Here is a 12,270-nt window from a genome sequence, read left to right as displayed (position 1 = left end):
AATCAATCTGGCAATGGAAAAACACGTTATCTCCCAAATGAGTATCTTATCTGTATGTTACTGGGAGATTTGTAGCCAAACTGGATGTCCACACACAGTTCAGACATAATCAAGGAGTGTCTGATTATTGTATCATGGTGACTGTTGGCTTTTTTATTAGACTGTGGTGTAAATAAGTTGTTAAATACATTGGTTCAGCTTCTCAGCTGCGCCCGTATACGCTGGACACAGGTGGTAAGACATAAAGGACCAATTATTGTATAGCAGTCCTGGGGCTGATTCCAAACGTAATTTTGTGAGTCTAATTCCAAGGGGCCATTATGTTCAAAGGGCTCACTGTAACACAGCAGCATTTTGAACCATATCGCTATAATCCAATCAGTATTGCAAAAGAAATGGCATATTTCCATTTCATATTCCCTCTCCTCAAGAGAATCTTCATCTGCTTTGTTAAATTGACTTTATAGCCCATTTATGCTACTAAAGCAGTACAAAAAGTGAGATCAAGAATCTGGCCCACTTCTATGTCTAACTTAATTGTGTGCCTTAATGAAAACATAATAATATAAGTAATATTTATTTTCATGGTGTCGGAGAAAATAGATTTACCTATGAATCCACAGAGGTCTCTGAGGCTTTAACAATTAGATAATTTTTAAAATATGTATATATATGTATTTATTATTCTTTGCTTGGGCTGAAGTGGAGCTATTCTGGCCCCTTGGGTAAGTCTGTAATTATGCAGCCTTAGAATACTGGTATGTGAAGCTTTTCCAGCCTACCATTAAATCCTTCTATGAAAAAAGTGGATTATATATATAATAGACTCTAACACTTCCTGACTCTCTGCTCCAAGTAAAGTGGAAACCAGATATTAATTCAAATTATCTAGCTTATTTGTGATTCTCCCTTTATGAATATTATGGAAAACTCCATGCCCGCCCTTAAAACCTGCTAAACTCTGGTGTAGGTTAATGCCTAGGTTACACATTTTCAAAAGAAGAACATTTTTATGTCCAATAGGAGGATGAAGGAGATATTTTTCAAAAGCTCTAGGCAGACAGAGAGATAATAACAGAAAAATGGACTCAAAACAAAATTATGCCACTCAAAAAGTGGCATTTTTAATACCAGTGCTTGCATTGAAAGACAAAAAATAGCACAATAATTCGTGGTGCAAATTTTTGTGCCAGCGAAACACTGAGAATACCTTTCTGAAATCGTCACTGTCAGTCATCTTCATCCAAAAGCTGTTTGAGGTTCTTCCTGATCAAAACATGTTAGTGTCTTAGAGGCTATGAGATAACAAATCTTTCTATGATCTGACCATTGCTGACACTTGCTTCACTCTAAATGACACTATGAACTCATGTAACTTTTTAGATTCGTGTTGACAGGTTCAAAACCTAGCGTTCCTTTCTTACAAGCAGAAAAGATGGGCCTCTGTCCCCCATCAGAAATATTTGAAACAAAAGGCACCTCCTGTACACCACAGCTGCAACCTACAGAGTTTGGGTACATCTCACTTTATTGGGACATTTCTTTCATGAAACTGGAAGCTGTAGACTGCAATGGGTCAGTAGGAAAAGAATAAGCTATATCTGCATTATAAAACTTGGGTGTGAGACCTTCTTGTACTGAGGCGTATGCCTTTTTTTTCGTTGTAAACTGTACGTTCAACCCATGTATGGGTTACCTGGTACAAGTACAAGCTTATAACAGAAATAGGAGCTATAGTATATTCCATGAGTGCCTGCTCTGGGCAGACAATACGGCAGGATGGCAGAGGGTACCATGGTGCCTCTTGGCAGGTATAGCTGCACTCATGGATACCTTCAGAACGTACCCATTCAGCCCACCCAAGATTTGAGTTGCCTTCTGCTGTTTCCTGTCACTCAAGTATTATCCTGGCTCAGTGGCATATGGGGCGCTGAAGCAGCACCTTTGCTAACAATCATACATGCACCTTACAATTTAGAAGTCCCTTTCTCCTTTCACTTTTCTGATCTAAAACTCAATGCTGTATGGTATAAGACAGAGCTTTTGATTGAGGAGCATTAAATTCTTTGTTTGCATGCAAAGGATGACAGCAATCTATGACTCTCTCAACCAATAATTAATGGATTTTAACTGAAACGGTTATGTAGACGATGTTGTTCATGCAAATGATATTGGCTAATTCTTTTTTTTTTTCCTCCAGTTAATTAAGAAACACAGCTCCTTCATCTTTTTATGCAAAACCAGAGCCATGAATGCATATGATAGTATTTCAAAACAAGAGGAGCAATCCATTAGCTTTGATCCACTCTTATAGCCTTATCAGCCCACTGTGGCCTTCAAGTTCCAGCAGTTTCCGAGTGCCCGGTCAGCAGAGAACTGACAAGGTGGGGGAAACATAGCAGTCTTCAGGTTCCGATTAAACTGAATGTTATTCCACCTCTGTTCCTCTACCAGAATGGCCAGGCACAGCATCCCAGCAGCTGAGACACCTGCTGTGCTGTGCCAGTATTGACCAAGTACTGATTTCGGATGAGGAAGGACGCGGTTACCAAAGTCCCTCTTGATTGTCATCTGGGGTTCCCACCTGAGAAGCTGCATGTGTAAACCTACGTGCAACAGAATTAAAATGCAAATATGACATTTCCTGATGTGTAGTCAGCACAATAACTTACCACACACACTCACATTGAGTCAGAACTTCACCTTCTGTTTCCAGAGGAGCAGACTGAGAAAGCTAGAATGAAAGTAGAGCAAAACTTACTAATCCCACAAACATACAGGGCTATTTTACTTCAGTTTGTGTGCCACAGGTGTGTAACCAGTTCTTCCATTATATCTCATGGAAAGATTTACCTCATCAAACTTACATGTCTATAAAGCAGACATTTAGATCTGACCTAGTCACTGTGGACTACTTTTATAGCCAACATTGAAAAGAAGACAGTCTGAAAGGGTGATTGATTCTATCCTAAAGTAGCTATCTGGAATAGGGCAGATGAATTGCATCCTAAAACTGCTTATTTCTCTCGATTGACTATAAAGGGAGTATGCAGTGATTAACTTGGATGTAGATGTCTGAAGTTAAGTGAGATGAATACCATCGTAAGTGACTTGTAGAGTTTTCCTCACCAATCTTTCTGTCGTGAGAGGATCTATGCTTGGTTTATGTCATCAGTCCAGAGCAGAATCAAAATTAGACACATCAGAGACAAATGGATACCAGGATCCATGTCACAAACAAGCAACAACAAGTGCTCCTTGCTTTTCTTACTGGATGGTGATATTTTGGTATGCTTTTCTAGTAGGAAAGACGTTCAATCTCTGTGAATATTCAATATAAAATAATAACTGCCTCTGGAATAGTATCACTCCAGTGAAAAAGTCTGTTGAGTAACTGGTACTTTAATTACTCTGTGCTAGAAAGAAAGCTTTGAATTACACAATTATATTAACTTGTTATCCATCAAAAAGATAAAAGAGTGCACAGTAAAATGCATTATTTTTAATGCAAACTGTTATTCGCATTCAACCACTTGTCAAGTATTAAATTCAGACAGAGTCAGGAAAAAAACATGAAGAGCAGTACTTCTTCTAAGACTCCACATATTTTCATCATACTATGATTAGGACTGAAATGCAAAAGTCCATGTATATGTATTAAACTTCTAAAACTCAGGTCTTAAAAAAAAATATTAAAAAAAATGTAACTGAATATTAACACACATTCCCCAGGTGTGTTCGTCTTTGTTGCTTGTAGGCAGTCAGAAAATACTAAATACTTCTGAATTTAGTTGTGAATTGGTGTTTGGAAACTACAGTAAATGTATTTACTTCATAAAGGGCTTCTGAGGAAAGGAATTTTCTAAGTCAACATGAGTTGAGTTACATACTAGGGTATTATTACGGTGTTCTTGGTTTATGGTCACAAGTGAAGCCCTGACCAAAAAACAAACAAACGACTATTTAAGATTTTATTTTTTTTTTTTTAAGTTGCTAGTGCTTAATATTAACAGGTTGCATGGTTTGGAGTTTTGTGTTCTTTTAGAAGGTGCTCTGACTGGTGGTAGCAAACATAAGCTAAAACTGTGATAAAATGTAGATTTACCATATAGTGCTGAACCTTACATTCTTGCCCTGAATCCTGAAATTCTTCTATCAAACTTTAGAATGAAGGGTGGCTATTAGAAATTTAGAATTAAAAAGCTAGACATGCAGAGTCAGGCATAGTGGCTCAGAAGCGAGGGAGAATGAATTGGGAATCAGACATAATAAATCATGCACTATATTTACTTTGCAGAGTGCAGGTACAGGATTGATGGTTCTCCAATGCTGTTGCATACGCTGCTGACACATTAACTGATGCTGTGACTTTGCATGCTCATATTCAGAAGGAATGACTTGCTGCCAGTGGCTAAGGAAAAACCTGTAAAAAATACTCATGCATATTAGCTTGCTGCAACTTTATATGCAATGCAAAGGACTCTTATCCTTGACAAATAGCAAAGACATAGGTGGTGAGATGTCGAAGAACCCTTCTGTGCATGATGTAGTACAATCTGCAGGCAGAGCATGTGCGCAGCAAGGTGCTGCGATTGCTGATACTCCGTCTAGACACCCTCACAGTGTAACTAAAGCAGGAACGCTGCGGCTGTTGGAAGAAGCTGAAACTCAGGAAAGGCTCTGCAAACCCTGAACCAATATCTTATTCGTTGCTACACCTCAGACAGGTGGGTACTGAAAATCCAGAGCTCCAGTTCCTTTTACACAGTCACAAAATGATCAAACTGCTCTAGAAGCATACCAAACAGTCACCAGACTTCCTTTTTCAAGAGAAGGGTTACATTTTACAAGGTAATTTTATTCCATGGAGAAAAGATTACTTTACCGGGAAAAGTGCAAGAAACTATGTTTTGGAGACTTCACTAAGGTTACTTGGGATGTAGTACACGTCATATGAATGTTTGTCCAGTGACAGAGAAAAGCATTACTATTATTATGGTCAGCATGTGTTTCGTCAAGAAACTGACTTTCGAAAAAAAATCATTAATTGTTACTCACACGCCAGATCAACTTTAGAAAATTGAGCAAATGTGCACAACTAAGTGACAAAGGCAGAAGTACTGGGTTACAGATGACTAGTTTTCAAATACGTGTTTTCCTGACTTTTCTAGTTTGAGCTATTTAAATCACATGTGGAATATATACACATGGTTGAAAAAAATCAGATGAACTTGTCATGGCCAGTAGCCTACAATTTGTCATTTCATGGCTGTTAGGACAATTACACCTTCCAAATTACTAGCTGCCAAAACTGTCCTTAAGATAATGGTGAAGGGTAGTGAGCTATGTGTGCGGCATATCTTTGAACAAGAGGGTAAATTTCTAACTTTGCGCTATAATACATATGCTCTTAAGCATAGTCCAGCACAGCTGATTTTGGTGAGATGATAGAAGTGCTAAATTCAGTGATAAATGGTAAACTCTAGATTAGTAATATGAAGTCAATCTTTCTGAAAATTAAAACAAAGTAAATAAATGTATAAAGGCAGGAAAATTGTATGCTGTAAAGTATGGACAATATTCTAATAAAGACCAAATGCAAAATTATTTGGTCTTTCCTTGTCAAGTGAAAGCAGCTCAGAACAGTTGTACCTCAAGTCAAAAGCAGGGAATGGTATGCAATTCAGCCTTTCTGATTCTCAAAGGAGCAATCAATTCAAGAAAGCAGTGTTTTCGAGTTGTCAAGATCCACAGTGTTAACGATAGCTTATTCTCATTCAAGCCTTTTGATGAAAATCTTGGGAAGACGTCATTGTAAGTTTTGGAGTACACTTGCGAAATCTGATTATTGTAGAGACTAATCGTTACATTATATATATCCAACACAAATGATGCTGCATAACCTCCAGTTTGCTCCTGAGATAACGGAGGGCTTACCTTAACCCTCTCCAATGCAAAGTGTCACTCCAAGTGTTATGGCTTATGAGTCACTTCAGTTATTTAATAGCCTGCTCTGTTCACACAGAGGCAAAGACATATGCCCTTTGGATTTCTAGTTTCTATCACTTATCTTCTCATTACTTGTTTTCACACTTTCAGAAAAAAATAAAAAGTGAATTATTAACACATGTTTGCATTTGGGTTGGTGGGAGAATAGTGCAAATTTAGCTATAGTAGCCAAGATGCAGTAATTGCTAAGAATAACTTTTTTTAATTAAGTCTATCTAATAGCTATTCGATGCTATCGAATAGCATCACGAATTCTGTGGCTTCCAAGTATCTGGCTCTACCACCTGGGCTTATTCTTTTCTTGGACAGTGGGTAGATATTGACCTCAAAGCCCTCTAGCTAGATTATTGTCCTCTGTTGCTTTTAGTCTTTAAGGTCATATTTTTACATTATGGTGTTTTTCCCTGGATGTGTGTTGTCTTAGTCATTATGTTACAGGATAACTAAAGGCAGAAAAGTGAAAACTGCCTAGTGACTTAAAGATTACATAGTTGCACATTAAAACAAGTACTTGAATTTTTCGTGTAAATTCATCCATATCATTATACAAGGGAGAATTTTGTGTTTTATTACACATTCGTCTGTCAGAATAGTTAAACTTATATCAAAGAGAATGATCCTGCAAGTACCCGGCACAATTAGACAGAGAAAACAGGGTTTATGAATGACATGTGAAGATTTTAGCCCACGTTAGGAATAGAAGAGGCAGATCTAGTGACCAGCTAGAATCGATGGAGCCCCACGTGGGGAAGGATGAGGAGGTGGTTAAGAGTGTATGGGTTAAGATTAAAGGGAAGACAGGGGAAGGTGATGTTACAGTAGGGGTCTGCTACAGGCCGCCTGACCAGCAGAGCCAAGGAGATGAGGCCCTCCATAGGCAGACAGAAGTGGCTTTGCGTTCACAGGCCCTGGTCCTCCAGGGGATTTCAACCACCCTGACATCGTGCTGGAGGGACAACACAGCAAGGCACCAGCAATCCAGGATGTTCCTGGAATGCATTGATGACAACTTCCTCCTCCAAATGGTAGAGGAACCAACAAGAAACGGTGTTATGCTGGACCTCGTTCTCACCAACAGGGAAGGGCTGGTGACGAACATGGGCTCAGGGATAACCTTGGCTGCAGAGACCACGAAGCAATAGAATTTAAGATCCTCAGGGCAACTAGGAGGATATATTCCAAGCTTACGACCCTGGACTTTAGGCATGCAGACTTTGATCGCTTCAGGGATCTGATAGCCAAAGTGCCATGGGACAAAGCTCTAGAGGGAAGGGGGGCCCAGGACAGCTGGTCAGTATTCAAGGATCACCTTCTCCGTGTCCAGGAGCAAAGTATACCGACAAAGAGGAAGGCAGGAAAGAATGCTAGGAGACCTGCCTGGATGAACAGGGAGCTCCTGGACACACTGTCACATAAAAAGAAACTTTATAAGGAGTGGAAGAAAGGACAGCTAGAATGGGGGGCATATAAGGAAGCTGTCCGAACAGCAAGAGACCTGGTGAGGAAAGCTAAAGCTCAGTTAGAATTAAATCTAGCCAAGGAGATCAAGGGAAACAGCAAAAATTTCTATAGGTACATTAATGGTAAGAAGACTAGGGAAGGTGTAGGCCCCCTCAGAAATGAAACGGGCGAGCTGGTGACAAGTGATATGGAGAAGGCCGAGGTTCTCAACGACTCCTTTTCCTCAGTCTTCACTGGCAAGGGCTCCAGCCACACTCCTGGAGTCACAGAAGACAATGGCAGGTGTTGGACAGAACTGCCCATCATACATGAAGATCAGGTTCGTGACCATCTGATGAACCTGAAAGTGAACAAGACCATGGGACCTGATGGGATACACACACGGGTACTGAAGGAACTGGCGGATGAGGTAGCTAAACCGCTCTCTATTATATTCTAAAAGTCATGGCAGTCTGGTGAAGTCCCCACTGACTGGAAAAGGGGAAACATAATCCCTATTTTCAGAAAGGGAAGGAAGGAGGAACCAGGGAACTATAGGCCAGTCAGTCTCACCTCCATGCCTGGTAAGATTATGGAGCAGATCCTCCTGGAGGCACGGCTGAGGTAGAACAATAACAAAGAGTTGATTGGGTACAATCAACTTGGCTTTACAAAGGGCAAATCGTGCCTGACAAACTTGGTGGCCTTCTATGAGAAGGTCACAACATCAATAGACAAGGGGAGAGTGACTGACGTCATTTACCTGGACCTGAGCAAAGCCTTTGACGCTGTCCCACATGACATCCTGGTCTCCAAGCTGATAAAATATGGCTTTGATGGACTGACAATTCAGTGGATAAAGAACTGTCTTGACGGCCGCACCCAAAGAGTGGCTGTCAATGAGTCCATGTCCAAGTGGAGGCCAGTGACAAGTGGAGTCCCTCAAGGATCAGTACTGGGACCCATCTTGCTTAACATCTTCGTCAGCGACATGGACAGTGGCATAGAGTGCACCCTCAGCAAGTTTGCCAACGACACCATGCTGTGTGGGGCGGCTGACACACTGGAGGGAAGGGATGCCATCCAGAGGAACCTTGACAGGCTGGAGAAGTGGGCCCATGCCAACCTCATGAAGTTCAACAAGACCAAGTGCAGAGTTCTCCATCTGGGTCGGGGCAATCCCAAGCACCGATATAGGCTGGGCAGTGACTGGCTTGAGAGCAGCCCTGAAGAAAAGGACTTGGGGGTGCTGGTAGATGAGAGGCTCAACATGAGTCGTCAGTGTGTCCTAGCAGCCCAGAAAGCTAGTCGTATCCTGATTGGATATGCGTGGCCAATTGGACAAGGATGGCCAGCAGGTCGAGGGAGGTGATTCTCCCCCTCTGCTCCACTCTCATGAGACCCCACCTGGAGTACTGCGTCCAATTCTGGAGCCCCTACTACAAGAAAGATATGGACATGCTGGAACATGTCCAGAGAAGGGCCACGAGGATGATCAGAGGGCTGGAGCACCTCTCCTATGAGGACAGACTGAGAGGGTTGGGGTTGTTCAGTCTGGAGAAAAGAAGGCTCCGAGGAGACCTTATTGTGGCCTACCAGTATCTTAAGGGGGCCCAGAAGAAAGCTGGTGAGGGACTTTTTAGGATGTCGGGTAATGGTAGGACTAGAGGGACTGGATTAAAACTAGAGATGGGACGATTCAGACTGGACGTTAGGAAGAAGTTCTTCACCATGAGGGTGGTGAGACACTGGAACAGGTTGCCCAGAGGGGTGGTGGAAGCCCCATCCCTGGAAGTTTTTAAGGCCAGGCTGGATGGGGCTCTGAGCAACCTGATCTAGTGGGAGATGTCCCTGCCCATGGCAGGGGGGTTGGAACTAGATGATCTTTAAGGTTCATTCCGCCCCTAACAATTCTATGATTTTGTGATCCTATGATATTGCTATTTTTTTCCAAGTGAAACAAACTCTCCTTGCCTTCAAGAAGAGCTTTAGCAGATTAATAATTGAAATAAGATTCACTATGAACTTACCAGTATTCCTGGTGAGGAATGGGTAGGTCAAGTGTTTTTAACTCTTTATACTTCTTTATTACCTGGGGCTTGCTGTCTCTTGTAATATTCCCATAGGCAATGTAAGGAATATAGTCTGAATGAAACTTCTGTCACGTGACTGTAAAATGGCTAGAAAATCACATTCAATGAGATGTCGTTGCTGTCCAGTGTTCAGTAGTGAACCGAAACATTTCTGCTAGGCTCTGCAGGGCTTTATGCCAGGTCCATTAATAGCTTAGTTCCAAAAAGATCAGACCCAGAGGGTCCATGATGATAATGCTCAATTCTGTAATAGGCTTCTGCAGAATAGAAAGACATAAAGCAACAGTTCTGAGTGTTGTTCAAAGGAGTAATACAAGCCTATGAGCAATACAAGAAGTAATCATCTTACATTTCAAAGGGGATTTGGGACAAATGTGATGTGTTAGGAAGAGCACTCTAATGATGATGGTACAGAATTAGTAGCATGTTGCCCAGGAAGGTCTTTGTCAGAAGAGTTAAGGACCAGGTTACAAATCTGTGAAGAACGATTCAGCTATAATGGACCCTACATTGGAACAGATGCATAGATTTGGTGAATTTTCAAGATCCATTACAGCCAAATATTCTGGGATTCTGTAATGCCTTACTTACTGTGCCAGCTTCTCCATTCTAAAGCAAGTATACAGACTTTAGGATAGCAAAGGTGGTTGAGGCCAACAAGTGGGAATTCAAATTAGTCAACTGATGAAAATCATCCCATCTGCAGGTAAAAGGCAAGGACAAAAGCTCTTTGCCTTGGACCATGCCCATGATGTTTGATCCTGTACCTTAGAGCCATCTACCAGCTAGAGGACCTTTGTGATTCAAAAGTGTTAGCTCTACAAGGTAAAACAGCCATAATCTAGTGCTGGACTTGGTCTGTCTGATGAATCATGCTTCTGAGCTTTAGCTTTGCTTACAAGAAAACAAACTTGGATAAATACAATTGGGTTTATAAGAAATGATCATGAATGAGAGACATAGATACACTGTGTTAGAATATGAATTATCTTCTGTAGAAGCTGTTTGGTTTCACTGAAAAGGTCATAATTTGAAAGACAGGTAAACATTTTGTTTATATTGCTGTTGCCTTTGAAGCGCACAGTAGTGTAAAGCAAGTTCCCAGTTCTTGAGGCTGATTGCTACAAATGGGATTTGTTCATGCACAGCCTTCCGTGATTTTTATAAATCGTTCTTCCGAAGCATTTATAGGGATGGGTCTTTTAAAGGATTACATTTTTTGCCCCACATGCTGCTATAAAGCAGAGTGTTCTGTACAGCTGAGAAGATACAGCACAGAAATACAGTGCCATTGTGAATTTAAAATACTTCTGTATGTAATTAATACAGCACCACCATTCCCTATTTTAGTATGTTTTGGGACTATTTCCTTTGAATTATCAGTGTCCTAAGTTCTTTGAACCAATTATGTACAAATATACTAGGGGCAGAGAATATAGGATATATGATAGCACAGAGACACAATGCATGGTTTTCAGCATATATAGGAGACAGAAATAAGTAGGACCCGAGGTCAAGTTTGTGGCAGTTCCTCTGAAGGAAGGAGCCAGACTGGGCACAAGGTGTTTCCTAGTGGAGGAAGTCTCACCTGTCCCTGTTGTCTCACAGTATTCCACAGCCAAGACCTGTGTTTCACTGCATCCTTAGTTCTTGTGGAACCTGCTGCCATTCTCCTGACGTGACCCTGGCACGGGAGGTGCTGTTGGACTGCACAGAGACACAGATAATGGTTCATGCACTGTGAATAAATCAGAAAGATCCAAATGTGCTCCTTCCTACTTTTTCCTCCATGTTTGAATAAAAGATAGATAGATTATATGATCCTTTTTATTTCAAGGGGTTTATTTTTTTTTTCATTTCCATATTTTTTTTATCCTGAATGTGAACTGTATAAAGTGAAATCTTTCAAAATAAGCAATTCTCTTCTTTCGTCATCAAAACCAAGTCACAGCGTCCTGCCAAAGGTCAAAATACAATACCAATGTGATACTGTAAGTAAAGGGTTTCTTAAACTGCATGTTGTTGTTTCCAGCTGATTTTTCTGTGTCATTTTAAGACCTAACAAAATCCCAATCTTCTATCCCTTTTATCACAACAGGAGCTTTGCTACATGCCCTTAGAAATGAAGGTTCCAGCATAGGGCTGCCATTCAGATCAGTTCTCCTTTGACCGTTCTCATATCTCTCAGTACTTCAGGATTCCTTGTTTTTTGTTTCTTTATAACCTGACCATATTGAATGACTGACTTTAGGCCGTGCCCTCTAGCTTTACTGATTGTTAAAAGTCTGCAGCCAAGTGAGAAACACGTTGTTTTTCTGGCAGTAGTTTATAACAGCTGGTACAAGAAAAAAATAGACCAAAAATAATTTAGAGATTGTGCCTGCATCTGGGTTTGCAATTGGTTACTTCATACAATTGTAAACCATATATATTACCATCAGCCTCTGAGTTTCAAAAAAAATGTCCCTGTCATGTTAGCATAGGAAAAAAAAAAGGAAAAAGAAAAAGGGAACAAGGAAAAAGGGAAAGGGAAAAAGGGAAAAGGGCAAAACAAAAAGAAGGTAAAGGCAAAGGCAAAGGAGAAGGAGAAATTAAAAATGAAAGGAGACAGGGAAAGGGAAAGGGAAAGGGAAAGGGAAAGGGAAAGGGAAAGGGAAAGGGAAAGGGAAAGGGAAAGGGAAAGGGAAAGGGAAAGGAAAAGGGAAAGGGAAAGGGAGAGGAAAAGGAA

This window comes from Chroicocephalus ridibundus, chromosome 1, assembly GCF_963924245.1.
Source record: "Chroicocephalus ridibundus chromosome 1, bChrRid1.1, whole genome shotgun sequence".
Classification (NCBI taxonomy): domain Eukaryota; kingdom Metazoa; phylum Chordata; class Aves; order Charadriiformes; family Laridae; genus Chroicocephalus; species Chroicocephalus ridibundus.
The sequence above is the reverse complement of the archived record's forward strand: the minus strand, read 5'-3'. Positions refer to the sequence as shown.